General features: G+C 39.4%; 1 long non-coding RNA gene across 3 annotated transcripts in view; it reads right to left on the reverse strand.

Moving 5' to 3' along the window:
* Positions 1–19,574, reverse strand: part of LOC104146108 (uncharacterized) — a 192,230-nt gene that overhangs the window by 48,752 nt on the left and 123,904 nt on the right. Inside the window, exons 6-9 of one of the 3 annotated variants that reach the window (XR_011139090.1) lie at positions 13,950–14,149; positions 11,775–11,809; positions 6,380–6,445; positions 4,722–5,772 (exon numbers count right to left, since the gene is read on the reverse strand). The exons of 1 other annotated variant lie outside the window; for it this stretch is intronic. This is a non-coding gene — a long non-coding RNA (uncharacterized lncRNA). Of the gene's footprint in view, positions 1–4,721; positions 5,773–6,379; positions 6,446–11,774; positions 11,810–13,949; positions 14,150–19,574 lie in introns of those variants that run through there. One more of the 3 variants, XR_694552.2, reaches the window with a different exon arrangement.

Here is a 19,574-nt window from a genome sequence, read left to right on the forward strand (position 1 = left end):
TCAATTGAAGGTAATTCATTAACAACAGAATCTCTAAGCATCCTTTCCTATTGTGTTTTATCATGTATGAAGCTACTCTTAAATGAAAACAACTTAAAATATTAATAGGTACGTATGATAAATTTGCTGAAATACACAGGTGAAACCTCAGATATGCTTTACACTCATGCTGCAAGCTTGCCTGCTTTCAAATGTTCCATAGAGTCAAATTAACTACTGTGGTTTGCTGTCAATGGCTGGCAGCAGGCATATTGCTCAGTACATCCAAATCTGACATTTCAAATTGTTATTTAATCCATAAGGAAAGGAGTGATTGTCACATCTTGATATATTTAGTATTGGGAGATTGATATAGGTTCACTCTGCAGCTCTTAGAAATAACAGAATGTTATTGAATCAAGTGAGGCTCATGCAGGGTGTGCTACTGCAGCTGTAAATTAGAATTACAACTCATACGGTGACAGGTCCTTGGTGGAATTGTATCTCTAATCTCAGGTTGCCTTTACTAAACTGCTTGCCTGAAAATGTATGCATTTTATGAAATATTTTTGTTCCTTACACTTAATATATGGGTGAATTATATGCTAGTGCTCTCCGGGAGGCTCTGAGATCCATAATGGTGTAAAATATATTTTGAATTGTAGTTTTACTAGATTGGTCAACATAGTTTGAATAACAATTTTAAAAACTGTAATCATCTTTACTTTTCCAATTTGGGCATTTTAGTGTAATTTCAAATTTCCCATTCTTTCAGCAAAACTGGAGAATTAACAGTGTGAGACTTTTTCTTCTTTTTCTACAAAAATATGTCCCATGCTATTACAGTTTCTCTCTCAGTACGTATGTGTGGACAAGTGCTCCTTTGTCTATTAGTGTCCTATAATAACTTAGATCCTCTGGCCAATTTCAACAAAATTTGGCAGGGAAGGAGGTTTCAAGGATATTAAGTTCCTACAGATTTTAGAAGAAGATTCAGCCAAGTAGAAAAGAGAGACCCTTGTGATAGGGACCCTTATAAAGCCCTCCCTTGAAGTAAGGGTGCAGTGTGAGCTCAAACCTTATTAGACTTGAGAGAAGTCACATGCAAGATCAGTCTTGAGATATAAATCCAGAGAAAGCCTCATTGGTCTCTGCTGTTTGTAGCTACCTGTTAGTTTATTAGCTTTTACTCTCCCTCTTCCCACTAAATCTCTCCCACTTTCATAGTACCTCAAATTAAACAGTCCAGTAATGTGGCTTAGCAGACCCAGTGGTTCACTGTCACTACAAGGGGCTGCCCCATGCCCTGCTCCTCCCTTCCCCTGCCCCTGCTTCTGGCCATCCTGACAGGTCCCTTTCCTTGTGCTGAGCTCACTAGCCTCAGAGAAAATTGCTTGTGTTTTTGATGTTTTTTTTCTGACGGGTTAATGAGTGGAATTAGTTCAATGTGGGTCTTGTGAGTGCCAGAGTTCACACAAGGGAGGTGGCAGGAGTGCATTAACAGGACCAGGGCAGCAACAGTGAGCTGTTAGATTGACTCAGACCGAAGCTGAATTTTATTTTAAGGCCATTTACGTCTGCCAGAGATTACCCACACAAGAATCTTGTAAGGTTTAACTTGTGTGCATTAATGTTGTACCTTTAGTTAATTTTAATTAAGAATCCCTGTTTGGATAAGAGATTTCTGTGGTTAACATAACAGCAGGCCTAGAAAACACAGGCTCAGTCTATATAGAAGAGGGAACACTGGAAATTTGAGAGGCAAGGTGAAATATTGTATCACAGCCACTTGCTAAAGGCTTTCGCAGAGAAGGGATCTGGCGCATTTAGCCACGCCAGAGGGGTAACCAATGTCATCTCTCCTACCTACCCACTCCACGCCCCACTGCCAGAAATTACTGTGATGGTGCTGCTTCAGAAAGGGACATGCGTCTGTCCCTTCGCTAACCCCACTGACAGTTAGTATCTTAATGCAAGCCAAACCTCAACCCTGATTAAGCCAAGTGAACTGGCATGACCAGACATCCTGCCTTGCCCCTCTCTTTGAGGGCAGCAGCCTCTGGAATAAGCTGGGGATGATAGCGTGAGTGTTGCAGTCATATGTGCCAGAGCTGTAAGGCAGAACCTCTGCCAATTGTTACTAAGGTTCATGACTTAGGCAGATGATTAGATCCAAGACTTCTATGAGAAAGTTATTATCCAATAGATGAGACAATTTCAGTTCTGGAAAGGATTCTATTATGAATGGGAAGCTTGGAATACTATTAATGGAAAGAAATTTCTTAGAAATTGAAAGAAAAGGATAAATGAGAATGAAAGACCCTCCCACAGTTATACATACAGTAATCACAATTGCAAAGGCATAATTAAAAAGCCATGGAGTTCTAGTTAATATTTAAACTGATGACAACAGCTGAAAACGATAAAATTGCTTCTACAGGAAAATTAAATTAATATTTTCAGTACTGGTATGAAACACTTCAGGCATTGACATATTAGACATACCGACTTTATGCTGGATATTTAGTTAATGCTTAGTTTTGATTTGAATAAAATACTGACAGCAGTCATTTGCTATCTTGAATAAACTGGACCTACAGTAGTTCTGGGGTTCATTAGTATTGTTAGCCTCGTTTCTCAAGGAAAGAGGTTCACTGACCATGCAGTCATGGTATGTGTGTATTAGGCATGCCTGTGTGTGTGCTTCTTTTCCTTTCCATGTACGTTTTGAGTCTGTTGACTAATTTCAACCAAAGTTGTCAGAAGGATGATGATCTCACAGAAATGAAGACCTTATTTTCATGAAAACAGGCAAATAGAAGAAAACACTTGCTGGGCAAAAGGAGACAACATGAGCTCAGTCATTATTAGATCCCTATCCAGAATCCACATATGGACAGAAACAGGATTACTTCACCCTTAGGTAATTAGAGGTCAAACCTTCTTAGACTCCAGCGAATCCAACCATGAGACACAAATCTATACAAAATAAGGCCTCTGCTGCTCACAGAATTACTTGCTATATTGTTACATAAACAGTAAATAATCTAGATTTTATGTTTTCATGCAATGGCTTCTGCTATATTTGGGTATAACTGTACCAATAATATTTTGTTTTGAATTTAGTAGTGAAAAAGGCCATTCTTATTCATTCTTTCTTCACTGACTGTCTAAGTGAAGAAGCATCCAGACAGCCACACTGTACTGCAGAAGAGCATATGAATGTAAGTAAGTGCCCCATAAAAACATAACTCATACAGAACAAAGGAACCTCTCCAGGCTACAAAGCGTGATGTGCAAGTCAGGACTGCATTAGCTTCCTTAGGATTTCAGGAACTGCAGACTGTCTAATCTGCACATTGCAATAAAACACCGAGATACCAAGCTAGTGTTAAAGAAGATACCTTGAAAGCCAGAAGCAAGCAAACTGTAGCAGCACAGAGCCCATGAAGGCTATATTTCTCTGCTAAGAAGCAGTGTAAATTGACCTGGCTGTGTCTTCTGCTCCTAAGACCTTATTCAAACTTGCTAATTTAACTCTAGTTTGGGTAGTCTGAGCTCTAATAAACAAAGTTAATATGGGAATAAGATCTATTTCAGATATCACCCCAGTATATATAACTGTGCTTTATATATATGTGCAGTATACACACCTATGTGCAGTGCTTTGCATAGGCTGGCTCAGAAGAGAAATCTAGGTAAAGACCTCTGATATCTGGCAAATCATGAATTGTCAATGTGTCATGAAACACTGGGAAAAGGATACGATTATGTTGATTTCAAAATGTAAGACTCCTCTTTTCACTGAAATTTTCCTGCAAGAAATCATTTCAAAGCAAAACAAAATTTTAGCTCATCAAAATGTCCCATTGTGTATGCTTTGAAAAATGTAGATCCTCTGATTGTTTTTTGGGTTTAGAAAACTTAGAGGTATCTAAAAATGATCTTTTTTTTTCTTTACTGCTCATGACTAACCCTTAATATATGCAAAACTTCCAAACTGCAGACTTATGCACATACATATATTGATGATGTCTACTATAAAGAGCATGTATTGAATTTAATATTGCCTCAATTAAGTATTTGCATTTCCTACATAACTTTTCATTTACACTAACGCATTTGTCAATGAAAGTATTTTGCTGTGGATATACAAAGCAATTTAAAGCATTTTCCTGTAATGAACGCAACATAAAATGTATTTAGCAGCATTTAGGATTTACAGGACACAGGACAGTATAGCAAACCCAGGTTTATAAACTTACCAAATTCCCTGTTGGGAACCAACATTGTCCAACACTCCCTAATACCTAAATCTTGCTTGAAGCCCAGCCCTTCCACACAGCTGACAGAGGGTTCACATCTCATTTCTGCCTCATCAGGAAAAGCGTCTAGTCCTGCTGGGAACTTGCATCAGTTTAGTTCATTCTAACGAATCATTACTGGCACAGAAGAAAAAATATCCCAGAGGTTAGCATGGCAGCCACAGGCTACTTTTGTGATCTCGAGCCGTCGCTTAGAGGCAAAATTGTTAAAGAATACAGGAAGTACTCAGAAAGTACTCAGCTGGATTTCCAGGGACACTTAGGGGCTATTTGCCATACAGAACAATATGAATTAGGCACCTGATGTTTTCAAAAATCCCTTCTAGGAGCCTTGGCCATACCTAGACTGCAGAGCAGTTGCACTCCAGGGCGCTCTGTCTTGCCTTCACAGACTTCCTTCCCATGGAAACTCAGGGGCGGGGTGCAGAAAGGGGGATGCTCCACTCAAGAGAGCACACTTTGACACAGCTGAAGCCCTAGGAAGCACGTCTGGGTCCTGCAGCCTTCCTCTATCTTTAAGAATCTAAACAGTTTTAAGATTCTAAACAAAGTGTCAAAGAAGTAGCTTAAAAATCAAGCCCTTTATTGCTTTGGGACTTGTTTACCCATCAGTAAGATAGAGATAATAATTCTCTTCTCACTTGGCCATTATAAAGAAAAATACATCATCAAGTGTGCAGAGCTCAAAAGCTATATAAACATCAACCACGAAGCACAGGAGAAACAGGACACTTAGTCTATGCAGGGGCCATATTACCAGGAGGGGAGGAAAGGTTAAGGTAGTACCAGTCTTCCCATTAACACAGCTTTGTGCAGCGTGTACCTCTCCATTCACGCTGCAGTAATATTGCTCCCTGAGATGTCAGCAGAAGACACAATCCTCGCAGAGTGAAATGGAGTCACTAACAGGCTGCCTTTGCAAGTCTTTTCCCTCTCTAATGACTATATAAATTCTCACTGACAACTGCTAATAACCATCTGATCTACCTTGGATCTCCATTTCACCAAAATACTGTCCAACTTACGCACAGTAAGTTCTATGGCTAAGCTCCACTTTTGCACTGAACTGTGGGAGTTATTTATAGCTATAAATGAGGATGATTTTTCAGAATACTGTCTCTATAGAAACTGGTGGTGGACTAGACCAAAGAGGTTTCTTAGAGGAAATTCCCCTGCTCTTTTTCCTTCTGTAGATGATGCCAGAAAGAACTTGAACTCCTTGTTGGCTGGTAGAGAGGATGCATTTGGCATATAAATCTTTTATTCATTTCATGAGTAAAAATGTAAACACTTACAATTGACAGTATTTACTTAAATAAAAGTCTTTCTTCAACTGCACTTCGGCTGGGTCCATGTGTTCACTTCACTTAGCATTCCAAAAAGCCAAGGGAAATTCCAGCACACACACACAAAATTGCATTAAGATGGTGTTAAGGTTGCTGACTCTTGTTCCTAAATAACACAAAAACTAAAAGTACAGGAAATCCTGATTTAAGGCTCTTTCACAAACTTTAGACATAATTTCCTTTTTCATACATAATACTTCCTCCAGTGCTGGTGGAATCAATTTGTGGCTGGCTGTTCTGGCACTGGGACAGTGATGTGGCAGTGGAATACAGCAAATCTGCACGGACCCATTTCATTTCCACTTATACACGCGGCACTACCAGAAGGCCAAAGCTTTTAAAAGCAAGTAGTGATTTTGAGAGCTTCAAGCTGAGATGTCTTAAGTGCTCAAATTTTTGGAGATTGCTGCCAGGAGGTATACTGAAAATCATTTAAAAAATTCTGAAAATCCTAACAGCCGGCAGGAATCTGGATAAGAGGTGCACATTCAGGTAATTGCCAGCCATGGTCAAGCTGCTGACTGTATAGTTCACATATTTTAACGTCTTTCTGATCCCTAATAATTCACTTTTCTCAAGGCATCTCATGAAATCCAACTATTACAACAAACATCAGTCTTCCCCTGAGGGGAACTTCTGCTGTGAAAGATTATAGTAAGTTGCATTAGCACGTTTCCTGCACCAAAGTGTCTGCATTGTGGGTGCAATCATTAAAAGCCCTTCACCTACCGAGGCGCTATCAGTCTCAGGGGTGAGTTCCACACTTCGAGGCCTGCCAGTGAATTGCACTTGCTGCTGGGAAAGGAAGCAATTAATGTTTAGATGCTGATAGCAACATTCACCTCTATTTTGGAATAGGAAGTTAAAAAGCAATATGCAGCTGAAACAGCAAGGGATGTTGCACTAGTCAGACTGAACCTGGTTAATGCTTGGAACCTGCCCAGTGCTGCAAGGGCAATGCTGCAACTCACTGAGAACCACCATCCTTACTCTGAACTGTGTTTTTTTATTCTCATTTGACCAAAAGAGCATATCCACTACTCTAGCACCGCATAACCCAATAGCAAAGCTATAAATCAGAGCTATCACTTTGGCATCTGAAGATGTTTTATAACATAAACATCTGAATCTTCCATCCTTAAATGGTATCAGGTAAATTACTTTTTAAGACCTTCCCTGACAATACAAATTCATTTATAGAATGGCAAAACCAAACCTGATTAATTAGACACTAACAGACAACCAAATACATTAAAAGCCTTCTGTTCACACAGAGCAGTAACTGCCTTGATGAACAGTCCATACCACAGTCATTTCCATTTGACATTGCTGCTAAGATGATGCAGCTGAAGGGGTGAAGGAAGTCTTGTACCCGTGTCAGTCTGTAGCCACTTGCTCCCTCTGCTTCCTGTTTATCATACCTAATGACAGTGTAGTTGCAATGTGAGTCAGTTCAACTGGTTGATCCAGTGGAAAACTAACCCTGAGGAAAAAAAAAAAGTACAGCTTCCCATTGGTCAGCCTGGTGCATCAAGTCACATTGAGGCATGACTCAGATTTGGTAACTGCTCGAGGAGAGGAGAAAAGCAGAGCAAGATCATGCTTTCTGGCAGTAGCTGTCAATAGCTGCTGTACCATTAGCTATAGCATGAAAATTCACTGGCAGACTAACTGCAAAAGATGGTGCAATTTAGTGTAAGAACAGCTGACATCTGCCTCCACGTGTACCAATGAAAGCAGTGGACCAGTAGGCAATGAGAATAAAGGGCTGCACACCCTTACCTGGCACACTAAAAAAGAGCCAAAATAGACTGCTGAGAAGTGCTAGTCTTGGGGTGGGGGTGGGGGGGGGGAAAGGTGGGCTAATTAAGTCAGCAGTAGGACATAACTACAGTAAGGTCCTAAACAGTTGAAGGATTTAAAAATAGACATTGGCACTTTGCACTGGCACAAGAAGTACGCTTCAAATCATGATGGAATTCAGAAAAGCAGCGTCACGAGCTTGCAGTATCCATCCCACTCAGAAGCTGAGTAACTGCATTTTGCAGAAGCTCCCAAATGCCCATCTAATGTAGTTCTAAATGTCAGAAAACATCTCAGCAGTTTGGCTTATATGTGACAAAGAGACCTCCAATACTACCCACCCTAGAAGAGAAAGAGGAAGCCATTTCACCTAACTATGTCATCTCAGATTAGCTACTTATCCTAGACAGCCATTATAGGCAATAGCAAGAAATATTCACCTCCAGAGTGTGATTCTTCTGCCTGATTTCAGACATCTACATTAGATGAAATGCATTGTGCTCCACAAGGTTCTTTCTTCATTCCCTTGACAGTAAAGGGAACTTAAGAGTGATTAGCTCAGATGCAGCTGTCTATGTTTCACTCATCTAAAAATAAGTGAGACGCATCTCACCTGAGAAGCTGTCACCTTCTGTCCAGCAATAGATGATGAAATACATTGTGCTATGATCCAAATATTCAGGAATAAATGTGGTGACATTCAGAATTACTTGGTTTTACAACCTCTGTCACCCCACTCCCTCAGAGGCTTTCCCTAAGTAGCTAACCTCATACGAATCTTAATGTGTCAGGATAAAACCACGGGCACTTCATGTCTACCTTAATTAAACACCGTAAAAAAAAAAAAAAAGAGTGCAAATTCTGGATTTCAATAACAGAATGTTTGGAATTAGAGATTAAAGCAGCTCAGTTCAGTCACCTCTCTGTAACTGCTCTGTATATTACTTTGTTCAATTTAGTTCCAGAAATACCAAGAAATCAAATCTCTACTGGTTTCCTAGGCATCTTTGGGAATCTCATCATCAGGAAAATTTTGTTCCAACACTTACATTTAATATTCTCTCATTTCATTTAAATCAGGAAATTCTAGTTATAGTTTCCTTTACAGCAGTAAACCTCTCCCCCTTCTCGATACTCAGATGCTCAAACACTTTATGCCATCACTATACAATGCTTTCTACTTGATGATTCAGGCATATCTGTTTGAATCTTTTAACCTTTGCTTGTAAGCCAAGCTAACCTTCCCCAAGATCACTATTTTGAAAAAGGTCTGCTAAAAAACAGCTGAAATTAATCTAGTTCAAAACAACCACCTTTTGCTCAGTTATGATCACAGATCTCCTCTTCGACCTGTATGAAGTTCATTAGCTACTTTTGCAGCTTTTACAGTCTGTCTGGGTTTAGAATCCTTTCTTGATACCAGCCACTGATATAGAGTTTCTGCCAAAGAAGAGATGCTCAGACGTTGTTTCCGATTTGTTTCAGTTACAGACATATTTCAAGTACTTCTTTCAGCCCCTGTGCTGAGCCTTCAAGGTGCTGCTTTCATTCTCAGGTGGTATACAATATCCACTGACAATTCTTTTAAAGCAATATGAAAAATGCAGGATTCAAACCTAAATGTTAAGTCAACAGAAAAACAGGGCTGAAATACACCAGGGACTTGCCACGTCTTAACAAGCAGGGGCAGGCTGTGCATCAGCTGAGCACTCGGTATCCAGGCTCTTAGTCCATAGTAAATGCAAAGAAAAATGTACTAGCAATTACATAGGCCTCTGAGTCCACAGTCTTGAAAACTGCTGGTATATTTGGTATTTGTCTTAACGTTTTTGCTCCTAGTATAACTTCATTACATGGATAATATGTAAATGAAGGTTTCTTGCCTTCCCAGTTACGGAAAAGTACTTGATTACAAAACCTCCAGAGCACAGAACCTGGAAGAGAAATCAGCACCTTCCCCCGACCCTCTTCTAATCTCATAAATTTTGAATCAGTCTTGATTGTGTACGACCTGATTCAGGATTTCTGTATGGCTGCAGTGGCAATAATTGCAGATGAGGCATCATAAATATGAAAATGAGAACAAAGCTTTCTAAGTAACTTCCTTGCACCCTCCTACAGTAGCTGTGGTATGAAACTTGCAATGTGGTGACAACAAAGCCATGAGATGAGTTTTTCTCTGATGACTGTGAGAAGACTTGTTGCTCCAAATTTTAATGGACATTACATTATAGACAGGCCTGGATGCGCAAATGCCTAGCAAGGTTGTCCAACATTTCCCATGATGAGACTCTGTTTTCAGTTATTTGTAACTTGGCCAAAGTTTAATTATTTGCACTGAAATTTTCCACACTGAGCATCTGCCTCAGGCTGAATTTGGGTTTTTTTTTTTTTTTTGGAAACAAAAGCTCAGCCACTTCTGAGATCAAGGCTAAGGGAAAACACATCATTTTATTCATATAAAAACAGAGTTCTGGTGAATTTTGGCAGGGGGAGAGGAATAATAAGACTACCATGATTTGTAGAATGGGCTTAACATTTGGCAGAGGATTGCCTTTATTCCAGGGACGTGTCTCTCTCAATCTTTTAAGAAAATCTGTCATACTTGGCAATGTTCTAATCCTTTGAAAAAACGCAGTTCACACATGCTCAGTACAGAAATCTCAGGTGTCAGTAGTTGCATTTCTCAAAGACTCTGTAATTATAGAACATGTTCCAGAGCGAGGCTGAGCAGGATTTTCCTTGCAACTAGAGCTCTACGTCATACTGGGCTACCATCCAAGACTGAGTGCAGAAACTCTATTTCTCCTGCCTTCTCCAAACAGGAAGTGAGAAGGAGGAAGCTACATAATTTAAAAGCAGACTGTGCAAAAAAGCTAATCTGCCTCGAGATGAGGAGCAGACAAGAACCAGGATGTTAGGACACTGAGATAGAGTGAGAGAAGAGGGAACTGGGACAATTATGATGGTAGAGACAGTGAACTGCACACAGAAAAGGAGGTGAAGAGACTGGGAGCCAGCAGGAAACAAAAAAATTAAGAGTAGATAATGAAATGTTGGCAACTGTGAGAAAGACTGAAGGAACCACTCAGACTGGGCGAGGGATTGGTGCTGGAAGCCAGTCTACACAGAGATCTATGGTGGAGAAGGAAAAGGGGCCAGGAGAAGAAACAGAACAGACTAAAAGCTAGAAAGAAAAGGAACTAGTGGAAGGAATCAAGACTTGTAGAGCAATGAAAATTGAGCTGGAAAGAGGAGCAAGGTCAAGTGGAAAATAAGCCTGAGGCAGTGACTGTTGGAGCCAGAAGTGGCTAGGCTTTGCAGGAAGAATACAAGCATCTATGTCCTCTGGATGTGTCCATCTGGAGCTTGCAGCAGAGCCTAAGAACCTTGACTCCAACAATCCAACTGTCTTCATAAAATACATTGGAAACTGTCCATTAAAATGTTCTATTACCTTGCGTTTGTCCATATAGGGGATGGCAAATATTAGTCCTAGTTATTCTGCTAGCTTGAATGTCAGGAAACCATGTCATGCGTCTACATTTTCCATTTTGCTTTTTTGATAAAAGATGAACGTAATGCTAAGGCATAACTTTTTTTTTTAGTTTGGATCAAGAAAAGGGAAACTTAACCTACTCGTAAAAAAATTATGTTGGAACATTTTTAAGACTGCAAACCAAGTACTCAGAAATCAGGAAATGGAAAAACCAAAGCTATCTATACAATCATAGAGACTGTATATTGGCTCCTTTGTGTTGAAATGGACACAATTATTAATTGCATGATTATATACATGCCTCGTTTATTTTACAGTGAAACTGTATCCCTACACCTGTCTCAAAATCCTGTGTAATTCTTAGCAAGTCATCTACATTAAAAATTTTTTATATGTAGTACCACTTTTTCTGGGTGCCTCACCTAAGATTCTGTTAACTGGCTTACAGAAACATTGCACACTCAGAGATATCACAGAAGTCAACGGGAATTACAACTTGAGTAAATAAATTGCCACACTAAGGCTCAAGATCTTCACCTTGAACTGAGCACCCCAAATTACAGGATAGGTTTAATCATATCTCTGCATAAAGCAGGGGCAGCAATAGCACTTTAACTGATAGAGGTATATCATAAAATTAAGCGCATTTTTACTTGTGAAGCACTCAGATAGTACAGTGATGAGCAGCATTGAGAAAATCAAGAGGAAATTAAACATTCTGTTGTCAGAGCAGGTTTTGAATACTACGCAACAAACAAGGCTGAGGGACTCACATTGAACAAGGAAAAGAAAACAAAACATCAAATATAATTTTAAAAGTACCTGTCACCCTTGAGTGCTGACTGAGGCTGGAACTTCTAGAAAAAAAAAACATACGTGGATATGTAACGAAAGGCATTTGTGCAGGGAAGATGAGTAAAGCTGCAGACAAACTGACTTCTGGCATTTCCTACCTTTTGATTGCTTTACTTTGCATCTCTAATGACATTCTTAAAGCTTACATTTTAATATGTTTTATATACACATACAGAGCCTTAGCAATCCTGCATATTATGTATATGTAATTGCCAATATCACCAAAACCCCAAGATGGCATTATAGTTTTGTTTTACAAAGCTATTTGAAAACAAACACGCTTTTGTTTTTAATGCTATATGTAGTTCAAGGGTTTTTAAAACTCTTCTTTCTCTCTTTTCTCTTTCTGTTCTCATTTCTCTCCTTCATTCTTCACAAATGCCCTCTTTCTTCAAAAACTGCAGGACTAGCTCTGGCTCAAACAGCTGCAGAAACAGCTTGGCTTCAGACATTTACCACAGCAGATTTGCTTAATCAAACAACCATCAGAGCAGCTTTGTTCCAAGCAGTTGCCAAAAGCTTGTCATGCTACAACTTCAAAAAGCTGCTCCAGCAGCTTTGCTGCGCACCAGAGATGTTCATCATGTGTGCAGGTGACATCATACATTTCTAAGTGGGAAATCTGATGATATTAATGTTCTGCATATTTCTGTGGTACAGTTTTAGCTATCTAATTAAAGTGTTTGTAGTAATGAATGCTATACTTCAGCGTCCATGGCTACTTTATCTGGTTTGTATCTTTTACAAGAAAAGATTGTCCTAGATTCTTTCCACAGTTGGCTCCTGTCCAGACAGGATTTATTTTAGAAAGTTTGAAGAAAACTCTTTCAACAATTTTGAATATGTAACTTAAACCCAAAACCAACATAGAGCCATAAGAACAAAACACTAGAAAGCACACCGTGAGGTCATCAACTTCCAGTCATTAACTACTACCGCATTTTTGATAGATGTTTGTTTAACCTCTACTTAAAGCCTTCAGTGACAGGGATTCTATCATCTCCTGAGGCAAACCTGTTGCAGAGTTGCATTGCTTCCTCATCCCTACCTTTAGCAAGTTTTTCCCAACATCTAACCTCATTCTTTCTTCCTACAGTTTAAGCCCATTATTTCTTGTTGCACACTGCTACCATCATGGGAAACAAAGCACTCCCTTTTCTCCAAAAGTCTATTACCAACGTGAAGGCTGTTACCATGTCTTCTCTCCTTTAGGCTACACAACAACAGTTCTTTCATTCTTGCCTCACTGGACATGTTTCCTTGACTTGCACTCATTTTCAGCGCTATCCTTTGGATTATTTTCAGTAGTCCATTTCTTCCTTGATGAGCAGTGCCCAGAACTGGACATAGCAATCCAGCTAAGGCCTTGCTAACTGTGAGTAGAGCGGAAAGATTACTTAGCATGATTTGTAGGCTGTGCTCTTCTTAAGAGAACTCTACACACAGATAATGCCAAAGAGTATTTTAAGTATTGTGTCCTAAACGTCACCATGTTTACATCTCACTTGGGAATACTCAACAGGTATGAAGGAAATAGATTAATTAATAAGATTAGATGTTGAATGTACAAAAAATTTTGGTAAGATTAAATATTTGTATCTGTAAAAAATCCACACCAATTTTGCATAGTGACATAAGTAGTTTAAAAGTGAAAAAGTAATCTGCTCCTGTGAATCTACATTATAAGGAAGTTTGGAAACAATGGCTGCACTAATAGCAGTTAAATGTTCATGTCTAATTCAAACAGATCTGTGCTAACTTTGCCAAATCTCTCGTGATTTCTCAGCACTTTCTTTGCTGCGCTTTCCGCACATTTCATACATTAGATGCCTTATCTTTCATGGCAGGCTTCATGCTCGGGCATATCCAAGCGTGCTAGGCTTTTTCTCTCACAAGTCTCTCCTCTAGGCAGTCTTTACTGCGTGTACCTAGCTGTTTCAACACATGCTTTGAAATATAGGATACAATATCACTATCCAGTTATTATATCCAGTGTAAGAAGCAATTTCGTATTTATAGCATCAGTAATTTTTCCCTTGAAAGCCATGGAGCTTTTTCTACTGGTCATCCAACTAGAACAACTCTCCAAAGCTCTTTTGGTATTACCGCATCATGAGTATCGAGTACAAAATACTTACTTACCTTCAGAAATGGAGAGCACTTCTCTTCTGTTTATTTCAAACTTTTCTTCTAACTGCTCCTTCCTTTCACTATTCAGCATATGTTCTCCGCAGAAAAATCTCTCTTCATGTATCTGGTTTTCACTTACGGTATGGATGGTCACATTCCTGTGTCTATTTTGTGTTTTCCTTGGAACTCGAACCACTTTGGGATGACAGATGCTACATAAATGTAAAGGATTGATACAGTATTGTTCTAATCAGAGTTGCACATTAATAACTGTAATGCAAATCTATTCCTTACTTGTTGCTGTATATTTGTAGCCTTATCTATTAAGTGGTGTTAAGTATTTTTCTGATCTCTAGTTACAATGCTCTTTATCCAAGCAGGATAGAACAAACAGTAAGATTTCACAGTGAATCATGCTGACAGTGGAAAACACAAAATCCACACCTTATCATTATTACTTATGTATTACAGTAGCAATCAGGGTCCCACTGTGTTAAGAACTGTACAAGCACACAGTAAAAGGCAAACCTTATTCTGAAGAATAATAGTGTAGTTGGACAGTCTTTCTTTCTTTCTAGCTGTCATTATTTCCATTTTACCGAAAAAGGAAGTCACAACACAGAAGTGAATTACTTGCGGATCAGAGAATATGTGAAAGGAGCAGAGACTGAACCCTGAACCACTGAGTCAAGTCCAGTTCTTTAACTGGGATTCACTAGTGCCAGTACAGCATCAGTAAAACAAAATTAGAAAACCTCAGATCCTCAGTTTTGACAATTGTATAAATACCCTATCAAAGATCATCCTTAAACTAAGGTAATAAGTAAAGAGTAAAGATAGAGTAAGAGTAGGGTAAAATATGTTCCAATTATAATAAAGCCCTACCAGTCCACCCAGAACTGGGAAACTTCTTTTCTCAAAACAATGACTTATGAGCAAGGCACCGAATCCATGGATAAATAAACCTTCCTAAAGGGACTGAACCAACAGAAACCGTGTTTAGTGTCTGTGCCTGGTAACCTTCATATTGGGAGCTCTGAGTAATTTGAACAGAAATAGACAAGTCAACATCTTTTCAAACATAGCCTAACGGTGAAATAACTGCAGAAAATAAATTGTACAGCAGTAGGCTATAATATGAAACTTAATGAAAAACACCAGGTATTGATACATAAGTACAACTACTACAGAGTAGTCAAGCAGCTAGGAGTCTGCCCTGTCTGCAGTTCATGGTTCATTGGCCTGAGCCCACACTGTCAGCCTAAGTCACTGTTTTGATCTTCTGCAGTTTTTCCACAGTGATTTAATTCTCAGAAGACATCTTCCTTGCCAAAATATCACACTTGGCATTCAGTCAGTTATGAAAGAGCTACTTCAAGTTGACATCTGAGAATACTTATGGTGGATTTCCTTGGGGAAAAGTGCCTCCTTTTAACAAGATGCCTTTTAGCTGCCTCTTGGTCCCTATGAATTTGAAGATTAGTCTTTAGATGGTTTTGGTTCTCCTGAGAAAAAACTCAAGCCTGCTGCCTTTTTTCTCAGTGGGGTTCATCTCTTTGTGGAGATAGCATCTGCTTTCAAAATCCTAGTGATCCATCTGCCCCAGAAGAGAGATGATCCCAAGATCTGCCTCTTTCTGTAAGTCCACTCATGCTGCCTCCAGCTCCCTGACCTAGCCAGTATCATTGTGGTTCCTGGGGATCAGCTGCTGGATCACTGATTTCTTTGCTAGCTGTATGACAGACTGCACTAGTTTAGAGCAGTTCAGGATGTCTGTAAGCTGCTTGCAGGTCTCAGAGTGCCATCAGTTGGGGACTACATGAGAATGGTAAGCACTGGACACATCAGATGGGAAAGCAACGGAGGTTTGTGCGCATGTGCCAGAGCTGCCTTGCCAGTCAGCTCCTCTCTCTCAGTAAAATAACTGTCAACTGAGACAATCCTGTGGATTTTCAGGCACTAAGGGACAGAAGCAAGAGAATTATCCTGAACAATTGGTTCCATGGTTCTGTTTCCTCCCGGTTTTATTTGCCCATTTAATACTGCCTGTCCTGAACACACACGGCCCTTATGTTTCCTTTCTGGTTTTTTTTGAGGGAGAGTGGAGATTATGGGCTGGATCTCTGATAGACAGAGGCAGTCACATATTGTTATGTTGCAGTATCTGACTTTAAGGTGTCACATCCCAGCCCTGAGTCAGGGGCCCACAATTCAGGGATTAAAGACCCAGAGCATTCTGAACAGGAAAAAAACTATGCTAACAAAAAATAGCAAGAGTATGGAGACAAGCTCTCTTAAGGACTTAACTGCTTAATCTCAGGCTATACCAAGAAACTCCTTTTCTCTGGGCATTTCCTGCCTTGAACACATGGTTGGGCTCATATACTCCAGTGAGGGTAATAGGCAGAAGCTCAGTTTTCTTCAAGAGCTCAGTGGTTAGCTTCAGGACAGAAAAAAGAGTCACAGTTCCTCTTGTTGAAGCTGCTTTACTTCACTGGGAATAATTAAATATTCATTAAGTGAGAGACAGAGAGCAATACTTTATTGCCTAGCATTCCAGGCACTCAGGTACAAGAGGAGAGGCCTCAGTGCCTGCGCAGATGAAATTTTAAGTATCCTGTATTAAGTAATCATGAGAGCAGGGGTTGGGATTAAGGGCTCTCTTTCCTTAGGTGAGAGTGCTAACCACTGGGCTATATTATCACACTAGTTTTCATACACCTTCTCCTCTTTCCCTGCTCTTGCTCAGCTACAACAAATATTTTGCTACTCTATGCAAACTAGAACAACCTAGAAGGAATGGATGTTGAACACCTCCAGTCTGGAAAGTAGACTATGCCTAAGGTTATCACGTGATAATGGAGGGTGGGAAACACCTGTTCAAAAGACTGAGGAATGAACAAAAGGAACTGGGTCTCCCATGTCTCAGCTGACTTCTTTAGCTGAGGAATAACAGAACAGGCAAGAGCAATGAGAACTCCCCAGCCACATTTCCTATATGGCCCCACCCAACACGTCCGAACTCAGAGTGTCTTCTGGCTGGATTTTAGATGTCCCCCTAAGGGAGGGGACATGTTCCTTGAGAAAGCCAAGGCTCAGGCATCAACTCTCCCAAGATCATTCGTTTAGCCACTTAGTAAATATCACTGATGAAAATCTAGGCACCTAGAGATTTATAGGCCTCCAGGTAAAGAGCCTCCTAAGTGGCTTTGAATATCTGTGTTTGGGTCTCCACACCTAAATATTCTCGGAGATCAACTATATACCCAATATTTGACTATAAACGCCTACCAGATACCCATGAGAGTTTTTTTTTTCATTGGATTTCAATATAGTTTATGTTTTAAAGCTATTCATTTTCTGTCAGACTGTTTCTGGGAGCTGAAGACTAGGTAGCTGTTTTTTAATTCAGTGATTAGCAAGAAAATAGCTTGTGGAAAATGACACCTTGTCCCGCTTAGCACTTGGAAAGTTGACTTCAATAACAATCATGTTATTTGATATATTGTTCTTCTTTTGACATTCTCTCCCAAGCCTTAGGAATATATCTATATTGTCTTCTATAACGGTTTCCCATCCTCTGAATTTTGAGTTGTCGCAGTACTGTATTCTGTAAAAAAGGAGGTGTTTTTAACCTGTACGGGGGAGACTGTAAAAGGTTGGAAGCACTACAAGGCTGGAAAATCAGTCTACTTCTAGTTTCATCAGCCTCTTTGCACTTTGAAAAAATTGATGTTTTATTTTAAGAATGAGTTAGCACACTTCTAGTGCGTCTGCACCCTGGCTCTATTTTGATTAGAAATAGATTTGGACAGTGTATAGGACTATCATTGGACTGTCCTCGGTTTTGCACCAGTCAGCTCAGTTCTCATACAAAGGATCCATCATTTCAGAGAGAAAATAGGTCAGCAGGGAAATTTACAGATACAAAATAAGCCGAAATAACCAGTTTTACACTAATATAAAGATCTGCCTACATGGTAAGTGCAACCAAAATAACAAAATGGCTCACATATTACACTTACAGTTATGGTAGCTGAGCTCTTCATGAATGCTATAATTTTAGAACAACAGTCCTCAATTGTGAAATAACATAGATTTTAAAAGTACATTATTTAGAAATAGGGCAACCTTATTCTAAATAAAAGCATCCGCAGACAGTCAAAAGCCTGCATTTACACAAGGCCAAATTCCTCTCTTGGATATTTGGCATTAGTTGTTTATAGGACGTTTAACAGCCATATTGAGTACAGTAATCAAAAAAGGCTGCTCCTGAAAGCCTGAAGGCAGTCCTTTTGCCATGGAACTGTCATTTTCTATACTCTGAGGTCTAAACTGTTTTTCAGCTGCAGTATCTGGGAATTGAAATGGACCTAAGAAGAAAGTTCAGGTAACAGTAAAAAATATCACTCACCAAAAAGTGGGAAAATCTAAGCAGGTCTTTAATAACTGCATACGATTCGTTGATAGGTAACTTGGAAGAGAGAAAACCTATTTGTGCCATTTTTCATCTCTTTATGAAATAAAAGCTTTACAAGTATCTGTATTTTAAAAACTATTTATCTCTGCTTGATGTGTACTTAGAGATCTAAAATAAATCCTTTCGGTTTTTGAAAGACTTCTTGGATGGCTTAGATGAATGGGTGTGGATAGGAAGATTCTAGCTATTAATCACAGGGCTCAAATTTTCACCAGAACATCTTTTCATACAAATATTTGAGCCGAGTAAGCATTTGAAGCAAACAGAATTTGAAGCAGACTAAAATCATTTCCTCTTTCAATGGAGTACATTTCACTTGCCTGGTTGCTTCTAATACAAATGAATCACAATTTTTTTTAGGGCAATCAAAATAAGACTTTCTCCTTTAAAAAAAGTAACCAATAAATACCCAAAACATTCCTCTTACAAAATGTCTCCTTTTTGTAAGAAAACCTGCATCCTGTATATGCCACAAAGCAGCAACAGAGATACACGACCTCTTTTCCAGCCTCAGAGAACACCTTCTTGCCTAAGCTTGCACCTGCAGCCATATCAAATTACACTTTGAGATTTTCAGGAAAGTGCATGCCTAACTTTAAGAGTGTGCATATTTTTCACTGCCTTCTGCAGAGCTTCAGCATATGTTAATGAGTTTTCTTGCACAGGGATGATTTCCTGAAATGGGACCAAAGTCTGTTATCAGATATTACAAGTTCCACAGGTTCTAACATTCCACAACCTCCAATATGAAAATGTTGCAAGGGACACCTGTGGCAATCCATAGGCAGCACTTTCCCTTCTGAATCAGATACACCCCACAGTGCAGAAAAGTGAGAAAACTCTGCAGCCAGAAGAAATACCTTCTGAAGGGGGGAAGGGGGCTGGTTACTTCAGATAATTCAAGGTATGACAGCAGTTTTCATAAAAATAGCATGGTTAATTCAATACGAATTGTCTAATTCCAGTGCAGTTGATTAGAAGTATTATGGACTATTTAAGACTCAATCGATAATTCGTTTTGTGCTTGTTTTTAGATGTATTTGTCTGATCTTCTGTATTAAGCTGGGACAGTCTTACTTAGAGCAATGAGTGCTTTTAATCATTCAGGACCAAATTCTGATTTTATTTGTAGTAAACTTAGTAAGGAATATCTCCAA

Source organism: Struthio camelus, chromosome 2 (assembly GCF_040807025.1).
Source record: "Struthio camelus isolate bStrCam1 chromosome 2, bStrCam1.hap1, whole genome shotgun sequence".
Classification (NCBI taxonomy): domain Eukaryota; kingdom Metazoa; phylum Chordata; class Aves; order Struthioniformes; family Struthionidae; genus Struthio; species Struthio camelus.